The sequence below is a fragment of the Haemaphysalis longicornis genome, unplaced genomic scaffold (assembly GCF_048455015.1).
Source record: "Haemaphysalis longicornis isolate Haplotype H1 unplaced genomic scaffold, Haemaphysalis longicornis Haplotype H1 scaffold_9, whole genome shotgun sequence".
In the NCBI taxonomy this organism is placed as follows: Eukaryota; Metazoa; Arthropoda; class Arachnida; order Ixodida; family Ixodidae; genus Haemaphysalis; species Haemaphysalis longicornis.
The window spans coordinates 21,679,468-21,696,952 of record NW_027526460.1 but is presented as its reverse complement, the minus strand read 5'-3'; the positions used below and the strand labels follow the sequence as shown (position 1 = coordinate 21,696,952).

The following is a 17,485-nucleotide window of genomic DNA, read 5'->3' as shown; positions in this document are numbered from 1 at the left end:
TCTTAATCTCTACTAATATGTCCTTAACACGTGTTTGTTCCCTGTCCCACTCCGCTCTCTTCTTGTCCCTTAATGTTACACTTATCATCTTCGGTTCCATTGCTCGCTGAGTCTTCCTCAATTTAGGATGAACCTTTTTAGTGAGCCTCCAAGTTTCTGCCACGTAGGTGAGCACCGGTAAGATACAGCTGTCATACACTTTCCTGTTCAGAGACAATGGTAGGCTGCCATTCATTATCTGAGAATGCCTGCCGAAAGCTCTCCACCCCATTCTTATCCTTCTAATTATCTCTGCCTCGTGATTGGGATCCGGGGCCAATACTTGGTTTAAATAGGTATATTCGTTTGACATTTCCACTGCCTTGCCACCTATTTCAAACCGCTGGGCTCTCCCGAGGCTATTGAGCATTCCATTAGTTTTCTGCGTATTAATTTTCAGGCCCACGGTTCTACACTGCTTGTCCAGTACGGTAAGCACGCTTTCCAATTAGCCCCCGAGTTACTTAGCAATGCAACGTCATCAGCAAATCTGAGGTTACTGAGGTATTTTCCATTAACCCTTACGCCCACCTGCTCCCAAACCAATGTTCTGAATACTTCTTGTAAGCATGCTGTGAATAACATTGGAGAGATTGTGTCTCCTTGTCTGACACCCTTCCTTATAGGTACCTTACTGCTCTCCCTATGGAGGATGATGGTAGCTGTAGACCCATTCTAGATATCCTCTAGTATTGCGAAATGATTTATCAATATTAGTAGTTATTTGTCATGCAAAAACCACTCTTATAGGTCTGATTAATCCGCCATGATTTTATTTGGAAGGGTTGGCAAAGCTTCAACAATTGCAACAAAAACAGTGTTGTCCGCGTACATTAAAACTTCTGTAAAAGCGACAGACTCAGGAAATTCATTTATGAAAACAGAAAATAAAATTTTTCCCAACACCGAGCCTTGAGTTACTCCACACGCGGTTGCTTTATACCCACCATGGCAATTACCGATAACTACTTTTTACTGCCTGGATGATAAATCCCTGTGAAAGAACTTGTTTGAGCCATTCATGAATTCATATGTTTCCAACTTTTTTAATACCACTCTATGGCAAACCATATCAAATGCTTTTCTAGTATCTAAAAATATTCCTACTCCGATTTTGTTTTCATGAATGGCAGAGATATGAATCTCGGATAGGGACAGAATGGCTGTAGCTGTATACCTATGTGTAACGCGTCCATGCTGCTGAGGACAGATTATGTGCTTTGCGTGAAGAAATAGACTTACCTAAACCGAGATAAGCTTTTTCAAAACGGGTGTTACTTATGCTTAGAATGAATATCGGTCGGTAAATACAAGGATCGTTTGGATCCCCTGATTTAAACACCGGTACGACCTTCGTGAGATTTAGTATATTTGGGTAACAGTGGGATTCCAAGGCATGGTTAAAAATGTGACACTGTGAGGTGCAGATTACATACATGTTGTATTTTAAAACATTTGCATGAATATAATCATGGCCTATTGCTTTGTTATTTGGAAATCCGCTAACCACTGAAAAAAATTCACCTTCTGTTATGGGGCGAGAGTGAAAGTCTTCATTGACCTTTCTTGGTAAATCTGAATGAACAAGTGAGGGAGAATGAAGCTAGTTAGGCAATTACCAATACTAGTAAAGTAAATGTTGCACTTATTTGCTACTTCTACCATGACATCGTCAGGGGAAATACATTTTACTTGACCTATACCTGTCACGTCTTTTATGATTTTCCACAGTAGCTTAGAACTGCTCTTCGGCTCTGCTATAAGTTTTGTGTAATACTGCTTTCATGTCTTCTTCATCACTGCAACAGACATATTTCTGTAGTATTTATATGGACAGCGATAATAATTGTTTGTTCTATCTTATTTTCACCTATGCTAGTAGGCATCTCTTTCCTTAAGTTTTGAACGTGTGAGTGTGTCCTTAGTTACCCAGGGGCAAACAGCATGGTTATGTTGCCACGGGGCAAACGAGAATGCAACAAACTAACGATGTGTTTAAGGGGGATTGGTGGAAGGGCGCGAAGGGTGTTGGGGGAAGAAAAGGACAAGGTTTTCGGTTATCCACCCTGAATGTTAGTGGCAGCCCAGCCTTTCCTCTTGTAAAAAGTGTAAATACTGTTAATACATTTTTCTTTACCGCATCCCCGTCTTGTAACAATATCGACGACGCGATAATTCCCGCGTGGATGTGCTAACTTCATTCTTTATACAAGGAATGATGTTTTCACATTCTACGTGAACGTCGTTATCATGTAAGGTTTCGAAGTTAGCCAATTTAAGAAGGCTACTAACCTGTTCATGATCAACCGATTTACTCGATGTGAAAGTTTTTCAGAAGGGGGATATAAGTGCGTGCTACGCAAAAACATGAAAGTGGGATCGCGATCAACAATCGGAATTTCATAGACTCTTGCCCCCACAATAATTTCAGTGTGGCACAGCATATGGTCAATTAATGTTGCAGAATTTGCTGACACGCGAGCATGAGCACTGGTGACATTTTTAAGCTATCTGATTCCAGCAAAAACTCATAGTCTCGACTCGAAGCAGTTAGTAAACCAACGTTAAAATCGTTGCATAAGACTAGAGGAGTGCTGCGAGACATAAGAGGATCCAATAGAACTTCCATTCAAGAAATAAAGATATTGAAACCAGTGTTTGGTGGCCGATAAACTACACTAACCATAACGCCAAGTGTGAGATAAACAAAAAGAGATTCAACAGCATTTTTACTACAGGAGCTATCACTCAAGCAGTCATATTGTATTCCACGCTTTTAAAAAAGGGCAACGCCGCCTCCACGGGATAGCCTGCTTCTTGGCCAAGACAAACACACGTAGCCTGGTATTTGAATAGTCCCCCCTTTATTAAGCCAGGTCTTGGTTACTGTTATAACATTATACACAAACGAGTGTTGCGACAGAGAAAGAAGAAGCTGATCAACATTTTTACGAATACTGTGCATGTTACAGTTCATTATTGATAGGCTATCACGTTCAACCCAAATTACAATAAGTTTATTTGTAATTACCAACAGGTTTATTTATATATGTCTGTTTCGTGCTTGAAAATATTTTATTGTTCAGAACAAAATAGAAGCTCTAAAATATTTTTTACACCATGTAAAGTACCCACGGCGCCACCAGTCCTGACCAGACCAGGCAAACATATTTGTCTTTCGGCTGGTTTGGCGCGCTGTAGTACACAGAAAGATGCGTACAGCCATCCTTCCTTTGCACAAAAACAAGACAAATACCACGCACTGACGAAGATGGCTAATATACCTATCCAGCACGTTATCGACGTCATCGCCGCGGAGCCAACGAACGCCCGGTGATCTGGTTGATGACTGGGGGTCGTTAGTGAAGGCACAACTGGATTAGCGAGGCTTCCTATGAGCGATGTCGGCTGAATTCCCCAGTGGCGTCATGTAGGGCAGGCGATGTAAGCACCTAGCTGAGCGGAGTACCGACGGCGTCTCGGAGAAAGACGTAAGGGTGAGCTAAGAGCGCCTCCACGCTTTAGAAGAAAAGGAAAGCAAATGGGAACGCATTGTTCGGATCGTGGCGGCCCTAATGAGACCTGACCAGAAACGACCTCCCGAAAAGATGAAGGTGAAATGACGGGGACCAAATATCGTCACCGTGCAGCTAAATGCGCCCTATTAGAATGGGCTGGATTCGCGATGTATGCAGGGAGGCGCAAGTGGAAATACAAGGGCTAGAACCGAACCGTTTACTGTTGACCTGTCAAGCCAGCCCAAATAGTTGCTAGCTCTCTAGCTCTCTTACTTCTGGGCAAACAAAGTTTCTCTCTCTCTCTCTCTCTCTCTCTCTCTCTCTCTCTCTCTCTCTCTCTCTCTCTCTCTCTCTCTCTCTCTCTCTCTCTCTCTCTCTCTCTCTCTCTCTCTCTCTCTCTCTCAAATCTTCCTGCTCATAGTTCGTGATGCCGTACGCGATAATGAGGGTTCACTGCACTCTGAGACCGCTTTTGAAACTGGGTGCACGATATAAGCTACAATTCCATTATATTGGAAAGTCAGCTTCGGGATGTATATATTTTTCTATCTATATTTGGAACGTAAATAAATAGCGTTCCTTCCTTTCTAAGTGCTAGGGGAAAAAAGTTTTTTACCGAGGGAGAAAATTAAATTGTACTATTTTCCGAAATCCCATTGCAGAAATGATTTCTTCCCTGCAACATTATTTTTGCACTTGTTCAAGAATGATCGCACTCTAGGTAGCGCTGACCGTTTCGCTGTGCGAGTAGATTTGTATAGGACATCTGAGAGGTGTCACAATAGGGAATAAGGTAACAAAATGGCTGCCAGGAGACTACATCAAAGGAGACATAGACGAAACTACGGAGAGACGAGACAAATACTTCAGTCCCGTCCTTTGGCTGGCGGGCTGGTGAATGGCTACATTAGAAGTAAAAGTAGAGCGCAAACTTTCCAGGGTATTTGTATGGTTTAGCAACAGTCAACTCGAAGGCAATATTAAAAAAAACAAATACGCACTGTTTCATTCTCTGAGAATACAACTAAATTATTCTCACTTTTATATATCATAGGCAAACGCGGAAATAGAACACGCCTCTCGTAAAGGTACTTGAATCTGTATACTGAGTCTGACATGCACTGGAAAAACCAAATTCCAAACAAATGCTCCAAGCTAGCATATGACGGCGGCCATATTTTACTGTTATATATAGATTCCTTTGATTTGATTATACCCCGTAAACTATACTTCGCATTCATTCATAGTAATTTAATTTACTACATAGGGTCGTAGACAATGCATATGTGACATATCTTGAGCCTATATGACGACTGTAGAAACGTGGCCCCAGAAACTTGGTATGTTCAGCAATTATTTGCCAAGGAAATCTTTGCATCACTCAACTGGCAGCTCATCTTTTTGTTCCATTGAAAAATTGAAATTGGTCCTAATAAGAAAAAATTAACTCGCCATAAGCTACTCCTTGCAAATATTTCTGTAGCTCCGAAAAACCTACCGGAGCGGCTGTAAATAACCAGTTGATTTACCTCATTGCCAAATTTATATATTACAAAAATCAGTGTTAGGTCATGGCGCTCTAATCTGAAATAGCACTTCTCATTAAGCTAAAATCAACCCAATTTTTTGGTATCGCCCTTGCAGTTTCTTTTAGAAATGTAGTTCTTCCTTTTCTTGAGAAGTACCAGCTCCATATACTTATAGCTATGAGCAATGTATTGAGAGATGTTTGTATTTGTGATTTGCTAGAGCAGCAGTGTACAATGTTAATTCACTGAGTCACTGCCGCTCGACAAAAAGCTCTCTTTCATCAGAGTGCTTTAGTACAGTACCGTTCTTTCATCAAGTGACCGTGCTTGAAAGCTTACATTTTATTGGACGACTACATGTTGGATAAACTTTAGCAGCCTTCGCGTGTAGCTAAAGATTGGTTTTATTTTTTATTGGTAAATTAACCCGGAGCGCTCCGCTACGGCGCGCATCATCGCCCATGTAGCGTCGGTGCGTTAAACCTTGTAATCAATCAACCAATCAATGAATCAATCAGTCAATCAATCAATCAATCAATCAATCAATCAATCAATCAATCAATCAATCAATCAATCAATCAATCAATCAATCAATCAACCAACCAATCAATCAATCAATCAATCAATCAATCAATCATTATTTATTGGTCCTTCGAGCTGATTTTTATTGCAAATGTTTTTTGTTCGTTTAAGCAGCAATTTTCCTATGACATTTTTGTAACCTGTCTTCTTAGTGGACCGGACACTACCCATGTGACCATGGTGCTAAACACCGTTGTGGATACTGTGCAAAATTAAATAACGAACGAAAAAACGAACGTATGAATGAATAAGGGTAAGGGTAGTGAAAATATGCCTTCAAAATTAGCGTTAGCAAACCTACAGTGCCTATGATATCAGTGTAAATCCACTTTTGCTGGTATCACAGATAACTGATGAGAATTTTTTTTCCTCAATTAACTTTTTTTTGCTCGAGCATAAAGGGTGAACGTCATTCCTGCTCGATAAGAAGTCAGCCCTTCCGTATAACTCCTGACACCTTTCGTGTACGTTGCATTTGTTTTGTTTCTTGGCCCCCCAACCTTATATGACTTACAAAATAACGTCATCATACCGATTATCTTAAGCGCAATTCATTGTTTAACCTCGCGTCGATAAGGACAACAGCCAGTGATACCGGTCCCAATAAGAAACAACGGGCCAGCTAAAAGCGGTTTAGGCATGACATAAGTTCAATCCAAATTCAGTTGTCAAAGCCTCAAAAATTTATCGCCGCTGGAACCGTTGGAAACCCACTCATCGCCCAGAAAGTATGATGTCCGCAAACGGTCTCTTCAAGGCTTCTTCATTTTCCTAACACGAAAGCTGCAAAGACCCTTTCCGCCCTACAAAAATCGTCTCAAAGGCTCCGCTACAAACTTCAAGCGCACACGGCAAACTTGAAGAGACATCAACATAGACCCACGCCCCGTTGCGTGAAATACGTCTATACTCCAAACCTGCACGCCCTTCCACTCCTCTGTCCTCCTTCCTATTTACGAGCGTCCTAAATCTTCTCCTCGTCTCCTGGCCTGACGTTTCTCCAGCACGCTGAGAATTGCTCTCCTCGGCGTCCTCGCGGTTTTGTGCTGTTTAAGCATGCGCAAAACGAAAGGAAATAAAACCGACTCCGAGGCGCTTTTCGAAGCATTTCAAAGGAAGATTCAGCCAGCGCTGCACCGTTTTTATCTCTTTTATTTGTACGACCGATAAAAAAGGCAAGTCGGTCCTAAACGCGGCGGACAATAGGAGACACCCGGCCATCACAAACCTCCTAATGCTTCCTCTTCGCTCCTGTAGCAACAAGCTCCTCGCAAACGAAGCGAAACGCCTTCCCAGGTCGTTGATCACTGCGCTCCCATTGAAGAAATTTTCTTCTCCCTCTTCACGCCGAGTTCATCCAACCGGAACTGTGCTATAAGTAGGGCACTGGCGCCTCGTCGAGCGCGAGGCGCGTTTAGTGTAGCTGGTAAATGCATCGAACTACTTGCACCCTGCCGAAGGAACAATGCTCCTCCTCCCACGCCGCGGATCAACGGCAGTGCCTGATCAAACGGCGCCTATCGCGCGGTGGCCGGATGCCGAGCACGGCTCCGAGATGGAGTGGCGCCGGTAAATTACAAAATGGGCGAACCCCATTAAGCTCCCTCCGCTCCGTCTCTCGCTCGTGCTCGAACCGGCGTAGTACGCCTGTGGTCCACGCAAGAACAAGCATAGCGAGGTGCCACGCATCAGCCACCGCTTGTTGCACGCTGTGCAACAAACGCCCCGCAAATACTCATAAGGATTTCTGCTACGCGTGAAACCTCGTTTAACTTCTTTGGCTGACATTACCTAGACAAGAAAGCATCCCTATTCCCCCCGTATAACATCATCAGTAAGCGGTATCACTGTGTGAGGTAGAGGCTGAAAAATCTCAAACTTTCGATCATTATTTCCAACCACTCGCGCTGAAAAATGCGCAAACTTTGTTTCTAGGCCTTTCTTATTCGAGGGTGTCGCTTTTGTTTAAAATAAAACCGGAATCACCCCGAGTACGCGGACACTGGGACCACGTCTGCATCCAGGTACTTTGTGGTCACCATATGCGTCGCGTCTAGCCCTTTACTGTACTCGGTATCAGCACAATTTATTTTACTACAGCTGCAAATTTATCTCCGTGCTGGAAAATTCTGGACGTTCACGAAAATAAAATTGGACCATCGGTGTTTCATAGCAACAGAACTTACTAAAACACACACCTGACGAGCAATTGATTGTATCTTCCCAGTCTAAAATAACAACAGGAATACCGCAAAAACCTAACAAGAATTCCTGTCGTACGACAACAAACTTTGTTGTGACAACAGAAGTCCTGTTGTTACGACAAAGCCATCTGTTGTTACGACGCACTCTTCTGTAGTAACGACAAAGACAATTTTCTCAACGACAAACATTCAGGTAGTCACTACAGAACTGCCAATTACGCTACTCTTTACTATAGGCAATAACATTCAAACCATGTGGAACTACTAATGGAACATCACGATCACGACAAGATAGGAATTAGGCACGACGGAACACATAAATAAGGACAGGAATACGACACACGACAGAACATCAGAATCCCGACAAGACAAGAATATGAATACACGATAGTAAACACGCAAAAATACGACAAAACTACAGAAATATTTCGTGTCATTGTCCACTTGGTTAGCACGAGAAGGTCATCGCAGTGGTCAGCTGCAGCACCTGACCACCTCGTGCACCGATAGGGCAAAACATGAATGCCATCTACGCCATTTGTCTCAGAGTGAGCACAAAAGCTTTAATTACTTTCTAAAAAATTATGAAAAGATTATGTGGGCGAAATTCTTGGCCGTCTTCTGAGGGGGTAAAGCCAGACGTATGCTGATGCTTACACCTACGAGCCGATTCAACTGGTGGGGATAACTAAGGACACCGGCGCGACACTAAACTGACTTCCAAGAGACTCCAAAGTTACTCCGAAGTAGTACCGAAGTTGTTACACTTCTACATTTCCAATGCCTCTGCGGCTGTCCTCGTTCTGCGTAATCGCCATATAATTAGTGTCGGCCAATGACGCAACCATTTGCTTAATTTAAAACGCCTGCTTCATCAACCTGCGTACATAACTTGTGTACGCAGAACACAGACGAAGCAAAATTTATATGCACAAACGGCGTGAAAAGAGGTATCCTTTATTGGCGGCTTAGTTAGGAAGGATGAAAGAGAATTTATAAGAACGAACCGCAAAAGCAACCGTTTTCCTTGCGTTCGCTTGTTTGCACCCCATTTTTTTTAATAGAACAAACACAAAAAAATGCAGGAATAACAAGAATCACGTTAGGGAAAAAAAGTTCCCGCGTTTTTGCAGCCGCCCCTTCCCACAGAGGTGATTTCCCGTGCAACCCGGGTCCACTTCCCAAGCGTTGTAGTCCCTGACAAGGGCCGAGCGCCAGGCCGGGGAGTCACTGGTAACTGTTTCACCGGTAGGTTCCCGGCGCCACCAAGGCAAACGAATGCCCATGGGGACTTCCACAGCCACGTTAAACACGCTACCAATCGCCTGGCTACTTTTTGATTTCATCCAACGACAGAAATTCAAGCTCTCCTAAGGCGGCGCTTCAATAAACAGGGATATTATGTATATAGTATATACCGACTGAACACGATAAATATTTAATTGTTTATCAAAGCAAGTCTTTACTACTTTCGTCCAGTGGTTTTGCGGCGGATGCGCAATTTCACCTTTTGACCGGAGGCAAACCCCCAGCGACACACCCCTCGACGTGCATCGCGTGATTCACCGGGCTCACTTTTGGCGCAGCGCACAAGGCCCAGTCTTAAGTCGTTCTGCTTAGGACGGGCGCAGCCTCCCACGCATGCGCCGCAGGGTCGTCTAGGGCTACGTGACTCGTCTCGTGCCCGACAAAGAGGAACGGCGCGTTCGCCATGAACGAACGCCGCGTTCGCCAGGGGCCTCCTTCTGTGAGAGTTGCACCGGACCGAACGGCTTTGAGACGTGGTCGGCAATCCACCTACATCAAAGGTTAACCAAGTGAAACCAAGTGAACCCAAGACTCAACCAGACTAAGCCAAGCTTTTGCTTTGCATATCCAAGGTTGGCTGAGCTACGCAGGGACTTTTTATTCAAATGATTTCATCATGCGGGGAGCTAAATCTTTTAGAAAGGTGGCGCCTATGGAAAACAAGGTCGATACGGAACATTCGAAAGTGTTTGAAGTTTGAAGTTTGCTTTATTTGATCACAAAGCGGAGCGCCCGCATACAAAGGAATTACAAACATAACGGCCGCTAGGCGTGGAAAAAGCTGCGCAGATGCAGCTTGACTAGGCCCCACCTTTTTTAATAACACTCTCGAATAAACAATCATACATTTTTTTCGTTTTTGCACAGATCGTTCACTTTTAAACAGGTAATAAATTTATATCTTTGCGTGAAATATACACTTTCATAAGAGCAGGAACCTCATTCATATAGCACGCGCCTTTTCTGCTATAAAATAGCGGAATAAATTTACTTCCTAACAAAAATTTTATACTTCAAATATGCAATGCGTTTCGCAGAAATTCTATGTATATTGGCATCTACAGGATTGGGCACATGTGTACTGAATGAAATTGCATTGTGTTCTCTTTCTAGTGCGCATTATGTGGTATCACAATGTGTGTATGTGTGTGTATGAGTGTTTATTTTTGTTTTCCCCTTTTTCTAGAGAGTTCATCTTTCATTTGCAACTTTGCATTTTTTAACCACTCCTGCTATAGCAAGGGCTGCAGTATGTACAAACCTATTAAAAACTGGGCGTATATACGCATTACCATGTTTTATCTTTTTATTCATCTTTTAAGAAGACATAGAAGGGTATGTACGATCCTACGAGCGTCTTCTGGCTTTTTGCTGGGGCAGTTTGTTGACTGGATTTTAAACATTGACCCTTCAACAAATCCCAGACCATCTGCTCTTTGTGTCCATCAGCTCAGTAAGCCCCGTCACTCTACGCGACGCATGGCTTTGGCCGAGTGCAACGTTTTTACCTCAGACTGAAGAAGTGTGAGCTGACATGAGGCAACGAACAGCCTTTTCGAAGCATTCATTACTGAAATAGATCATCTCTTTTTCAATTAGGGGTAATCATCAGGAGGCTTAAAACTATTTAAAACCAAACCCCGAAGTCTGCCATTTCTTTTCCAGCCGTCAGTACGGAGGGGAGGAGGGGGGGCAAACCTAGAGGGCCCAGTTTATTTGATCCCTTTGAACCACGGATAATCCGCCCCTTCACACGACCTGTGAGGACGAGCACTCACGTGAAGCGGTATACAGTAATATTTTAAAGTAAATCCTCCTATTTAGAGGTTAGAACGTAGCGACATAAGCGAGATCTGTACTAAACTTCAATTCTGTTCGGCCTTATTCGGTGCGTAGCCTCGGGGGAGAAGGGGCGAGGATATTTAAACGGAATAAAGTTTTCCGCCCGCACGCACGCACGCAGAGTTAATTTTGCCAGTCGGATATATTACGTAATAATCGAGACATAGGAGAAAAACTCGCCGAATCATTCCCACAGTGCCTCAGGTCTTCAAAGATGCCCCTGTCATGGAGAAACACGCAACCAATACGAATCCACACAAAAAATACGATGTCAAACAGTTTAACAATTACGCGCCCATCAGCCTACTCTTCGTTCTATACAGGGTATGAGAAATAATTCAGTTTTCGTTCCAAATCCACTGGTTGCACCAGAACAAGCACAGCCGGTTTGAACCACGCAGAAAGTGCAGAGTTCGTCGCAGTCAGTCAACAAAAATATTTCAAGGATTTACTTTGGTTGCACCCACTACATAAAATCGGGCCTGCCAACAGTGAACACCAGTCCTTACTTAATGAAACACGAGATGAACCACTTCCTAAACACGAAACACGTCCTAAAACACGAAATGAGGGGAATCACGGATTTTCAAAGCTGCCTCAATTTTCTTATGTAATCCTGTCAGAAGATCCGATACTGTCGCTTTCCAGCGGGCACACGAGACATGCAGGCGAGCCCAACTACGACTTCTCAGGAAAACGAGCTTTCGGGTGAAAAAGAGGAAGCAGCGTGACAGGTGTGCACAACCCCCGAATCCGATTGGCGCACGCGACGTAATAAGCGTATAGACGCACGCGTAATCCTGTCTCGTGCCGTTTGCGCGGCCTTGCTGTGGATCTGCTTACCCCTGAAGGAGAAAAATCCGCGCTCGCAGATCTCTCATCCCGAAATAGATGTGACAGGCCGACATCGCGTGCAGCGTGAGACCAAGCAAATAAGGGCAGGGGCGATGGAACGCGTCGCGCGAGCTCCTAGGAGGCGCACGCGAGGGTAGCAGGAAAGACGAAGCGTCGCAACCGTAATCCGACGCCGCCACTGCGCCGGGTCCACCAACGGCCCGGGCTGCACCGGAGACTAAACGGATGAGATAGCGCGGCGCATGCAAAGCAGATGAACCTATCCTCCCTTGGCACTGCTGCGTGACTGCAAAGAAGCCCACTTTACCTCCCCTGTGGTTGCCGCGACTGCCGTCAGCAGTTCCCTCGTCTGCAGATCGCTCCTTCGAGAGTTTCGCAATTCGTCTCGAAGAAACGGCCCGCTGTGAGCTCACAGGCTGGCACCGCCGGGCGACCCCCTTCTGACAGAAAGCCCTTGCGCGCCTCCATCGCTTCTTTTCTTATTTTTTGTTGATAATTTGGCGGCCATTTTGGCAATTAATCAGTGTAATCGAAGAGGAGACATCAGTGGCCCCATACCTGGAGTTAAGAAAGAGCGTAGCCTATGTTTACCCCGTAGTTTAGCGATAGGGGTTGCCTGGCATTGCGGCTGGCTGAGCGAACAAACGACGTCAGATATATCGGTCCCGTTATCGCTGCGCACCAGCCAGCACCGCACTAACCTCGGTTTTAACTCACGTCATTTCATCCTTTCTTTTTCCTTTTTGTCGGTTTGCGTTCACGGCCAACCCAATTATTTTTTGCACCCCCCCCCCCCCTTCCATGTACAAGTATATGTAAGAAATTAAGTGATGTAACGATGCTCACATTACACAACTTAAAGATAGGGAAGCATGTAGTGACCTTTGAGAAACAAGAAAGATAACCGCCTTCCAGGAGATGGGTGGGGACCTTTTACGAAATTCTAAAATCTCCTTCATTAATGCAGCGACCTCGGGAAGTCGCGGTTGAGATAAAATATCGAGGGTTAATTTTGCGTCTAACATTTGTCTTCTCGCGCTGTGCGCGTGGGTGGTAGAAAGGGCACGGTGAAGTGCAAGTAGCTCGCGTGGAGTCTTTCTCTTCAAAGTTTGGGTAATTGGGCCGCTTACGCTTGCAGCAGAGCCACTTGTTTAGTAAATCATATGAGCGCATTCCAAGAATGTTCGCAGACAGCACCCGCCTTTGTGCGATTTGAGCCTGTCCCGAGGGGCGCCTTCGCTCTTTTAGTGCGCGATGTAATTGCTTCTTTCGCCGGAGTCGCGGGTTGGCAAGCCGGATTCCAAAACGGCGAGAGTTCTATTTATAGAGCTTGACCCCGGCCGCCTATACGAAGGCGGCGAACAAAAAAGGAAAGAGGCACACGAAAGTGTGACAGAGAGAGTTGTAATCCTGAAAGTCAAGTAAAAAAGAAGAAAAGCGCTCCGAAATTTGGAACTAACGTCGCAAATGGAGGCAAGAAAGGAATAAATAAATCAGCCATGCCCACTGCGCGACTGCCAACCACGAAGCGCTCACCCTTCTCGCTTTTTTTTTTTTGCGTGTATCTGGGTCAGGTGCCGACGTGTCAGCAAAACGGTAATAAAAGTAAGCGCCGGCGTTTGCAGTTAAAAAGAGAAGCTGGGTGGGCCAAAGAAACAAAATCCGCAAATGTGCTGATATTTAGAGTCGACTCTCGGCTGCCTCGTCGTATTCGGTGGTTCCGCCTGCTTTCCGGGCGCTTCTAATGCGCCTCGTATCGCCATGCTGCCGCAGAAGCGAGAATGTCCGTGAACTCGCAAGCGCTAGCACGCCGCGGCAAGGCCCTCAGCGCGTTTCGGCGTTCACTGCAGTGACCTTCATGCCGGTAACGCACGAATCAGTTTGTTCAAGTAACGTGGGCACGAATAGCGACCACGTTTACGACAGCCCCACTCGGAACAGACGGAACGGACTCAACATGGCGACCCGACTAGGTGTGTTAGTGCTCTGCCTCTTACGAACGTGCGGCGTGTGAGAAGTCGTGCGCAGCGCCATCGCTGTGGACGCCAGGGCTCCGGGTTACCTTGGAAACCGCCAATGGTAAGCCGTGGTGGAAAGAATGCCCAAGGTGGCGCGGCGATCGGCGGCCGAGCAGATGGCTTTCTCGGGACGTAAATAAAGGAGACGCCGGACGAGCCATCCCTCGTGCGCGCTGCCGGGAGAGGAGGCGCGGCGGAGGGACGCGGCATTGGGATGCGGTGGAGGAGAGGGGATCTCGGGAGGATGAGGCGCCGTGGAGGAAGGGAGGAGAGGCGGCCGCCGGAGCAGGGAGGGATGCCGGGAACGAGTCCGTCCGCCGACATCCGAGGCCAAGTGCGCATGGCGCTCTCCCGGCGCGACGCCGCCGCCGTGCTCACCACGCTCCCTTGATCAGGCACTGGATTTTGACCCGGCGCGTGCAAGCGCCGCCGGCGTGCTTGCACTGAGCAAGCTCGCGGGCACAGCAGCCATCCTCTTCCTTCTGCTCCCAAAGCAGCCATGGTGAGAGGAACGACAATTTTCTCCACCTTCGCGTGAAAGTGAGCACGAAACTCATTGTTGCACTATTGGTATGTCTTCCGCGCATGATCTGTTCTCGGAGGCAACCGAGTTTCCCCGAGCATTATTCCCCGGGTTGGCGCCGGTGTCGTCAATGAAACGACGCGGCGATGGTGCCGACTGAAAAGGCGAGCGTTCTCTGAATGGCTCCATCGCGCTTATGATGATTCGGGCAGCGAACATCGCGCCGCCGCCCTAATGCGTGCCCCGCTCCTTGATTAAGTGTGCGGCCGCTGTCTCGTCGAACGAGCAGCTCAAGGGGCTCTCGGGGCTGTGCACTTCTTTGTCATCCCCTTCCAGCTTTTAACAGAGTATTTTGGATGTGGAAAAGGCGAATGAGGTCTTGGCGACGTAGGAACGAACACAACTACGAAACACCCGGAAGGCTACCAAACTCGCCCTCGGAGCAATCCTGTCAAACGCTCTAGACTATACTCAGTGGTCACTGAGAATCACTTATTAGGTCAGCCGGTTAAGCTGCAAGGTCTCTTAACAGTCGTCGTAAGCACGAATCACACAACGTTAATAATTTTCCCTAATTTTATTAAACTTGGTCAACCCGCATTGTCCTTTCAGGGATTGCTTGCGAATAATTTGGCATGATTTTTCGTTTCCTTCTTCTGATAATTTTGAATCAAATCCCCCCAAAAGCAAACGAAACCATTACCGTCAGGAAGATACGGTAAGCGCTGACTGCCATTGACTCGCGTACCGTGATGTTTGACTCGTACGCTGTAACGTCCGCAGAGGCGAAAGTTTTTAACATTCATCTAAGTTTACCGATTATCGCGGCGACCACACTTTGACACATCGTGGTGTAGCTCCTTTGGCCAGAAACAGGTTCTCATATTTCACCCGATTAACGCGCGAACTGACCTGGAAGCCGTATTGCCATACGCAGCGCTATCATTACAAAATAGCGATTCGGATGTGTTATTCAGCACCTGATCTCCCAGATAACTTTGTTGAGCGTGTACACGACGTAACGAGCATCGCGGTCACGCGGAAACTCGGAGCCACAATTTATTTATTGGTGGCTTTAAGCTTCACTTATATAAATTTACTTACCGACGAACCGATATTAAGCCAATTTCCGGCAGAGGCCTGCTAATTTTCAGAACCTCGTTCAATGCCCTCGCACCCCACCTCGTTACTCAACCCATGCGCAGGGCACGTCACTGCGCTGGTGTACGACTTAATTGCTTCAACGATGTTTTATTTACGCCACTCAGTGACCACGTAATGCCAGCTGAAGAAAACCAACCAGACGTTGTCACGATTATATTATGGATAACTTTAGGACAATGACAATGAACTCTCATTGTCCTAACAACTGTCTCGAAAATTCAACAGGCGTACAACAGCAGCTAGCTGATCTATTTCAAAATATAAGCTTGACGATCTAACTACATATAAAAAACACTTTCCCCGGTGATTAATTTCAAAAGCGCCTTGGTACAACACGCACTAAGAACGCCGGCCCAACAAGAACAAAAGTTGGTGCTGCGTCAACAGACAATCTTCAAATTCTGAGTATGCCTACAACTGCCTTATAGAGCTTGCATGACAACGGTTCAAAACGAAAGAAAGGTCTCCAATAACATGTGACTGAACATGGATCTAATTAAGCAATCTAATTTTTACCGCACCTACTTACCCTACTACAAGTGAATAAATTAATTAGCTCTATCAGAAAAGCGCGGTTATTTATGATCAGTAGTGCTCCGGGATTTTGACTAAGCTGCTTGTAGTAATTTTGTCATTTGGTGAATAACCTTGCCACTTCAAGACCAGTAACACCTAAAGAGCCAGGGCGGCACATGATGACTGGATGCGAGAGGAAGAAGTTCGGCAAAAGATCGATTCTGTGGGCAGCCTCGAACGGGATAAGGGTGATACAATGTAGGGCGCTGGTGCAAAGATTGATTCGGTCAACTGCGGTACTCTCAATGGACGACTTATAATGCCACACTCTGCAAGCTCGTAGGGGTGTAATGCCTTTGGGTGGGTAATGCGTTGGGAAGTGCAATTCCAGCTGGCAACGCACTAATAAAAAAGGCAGTCAAATAACTTACGTACGAGTAAAAAGGGTAATAAAAAGGTATGTCTGGCGAGGCATGACACTAATAATGACTTTTGGGACCAATAAAAAGTATGTATGTCGGGCAACCACGGCATATTTTATTAAGAAAGGTATGAATGCTTAACGGAATATTTTAACACACGACATTTAAATTGTGTGTTTAAGGTGGGGGACACTGCTTTGGTACGAATAATTAGGTAACACAAACATTCCTGATATATTTTGGGTGGGCTCATCTATCTGCAGAAACAAACCACCGCAGCGTCGTGCACTGAAATACCTGAGGATTCTCAGCCTTCCACGTAGAATTGCTGCTCGCCATCGCTCTCAGCGTGTCGAACTTGGTGTTTTGTGCGCACAGCACATGTCGGGCCATGACGGATCGCACGGGCGGCGGCGGTGGACGCCAAAGGGCCCCAAACTTGTCATATCTTCTCACTTCGTCTGCATTGGTGAACATATTTTCGTTTCTTTTCAAAGTTGTATTACAACACCCACTGCTGCCGAGTAGCCATCGGACACAAAGAGAACATTGGAGTCTACATGACCCGTACACCAGAACCCTGGAACGTAAGTCCGCAGAAACTACGGGACACGAATAATCTGGTGCTGATTACATACAACGTTAAATACTGTTTTCATTAAAATAAAAGTCGCATTTCACCACTTTCATTCAGACAGTTGCGTGATATTATTTGTAAGCCCAATCCACCTCAAGGATATTTGTTCTCACGCTGTACCTGACATTTCTAATACCTCTGATTTGTATTGAGAACTGTACTGCACTAGTTTTGTACTACACTTGTTTTTGTACTAGTGTACTAGTTTTCCACTTAATTTGTAACTAACTACACTTGTTCTGTAATTCTTCTCGTCATGCTTTACTTGATTCTCTGTGTGCAACGTATCCAGGGTCCTTCAAGCTGTTTTAACAGCTTTCGTCCTGGT

The 17,485-nt window shown here is 45.6% G+C and overlaps 1 protein-coding gene and 1 long non-coding RNA gene across 6 annotated transcripts in view; one reads left to right on the top strand and one right to left on the bottom strand.

Annotated features, from left to right (window-relative positions):
* Positions 1–17,485, top strand: part of LOC144153792 (uncharacterized) — a 176,349-nt gene that overhangs the window by 8,116 nt on the left and 150,748 nt on the right. The window contains exon 1 of one of the 2 annotated variants that reach the window (XM_077685523.1): positions 14,157–14,397. The exons of the other annotated variant lie outside the window; for it this stretch is intronic. The gene's annotated coding sequence lies outside the window, so the exon portion shown is untranslated. Of the gene's footprint in view, positions 1–14,156; positions 14,398–17,485 lie in introns of those variants that run through there. 2 annotated transcript variants of the gene reach the window in all.
* Positions 1–17,485, bottom strand: part of LOC144153793 (uncharacterized) — a 361,456-nt gene that overhangs the window by 295,784 nt on the left and 48,187 nt on the right. The window contains exon 2 of one of the 4 annotated variants that reach the window (XR_013319378.1): positions 3,356–3,558. The exons of the other annotated variants lie outside the window; for them this stretch is intronic. This is a non-coding gene — a long non-coding RNA (uncharacterized LOC144153793). Of the gene's footprint in view, positions 1–3,355; positions 3,559–17,485 lie in introns of those variants that run through there. 4 annotated transcript variants of the gene reach the window in all.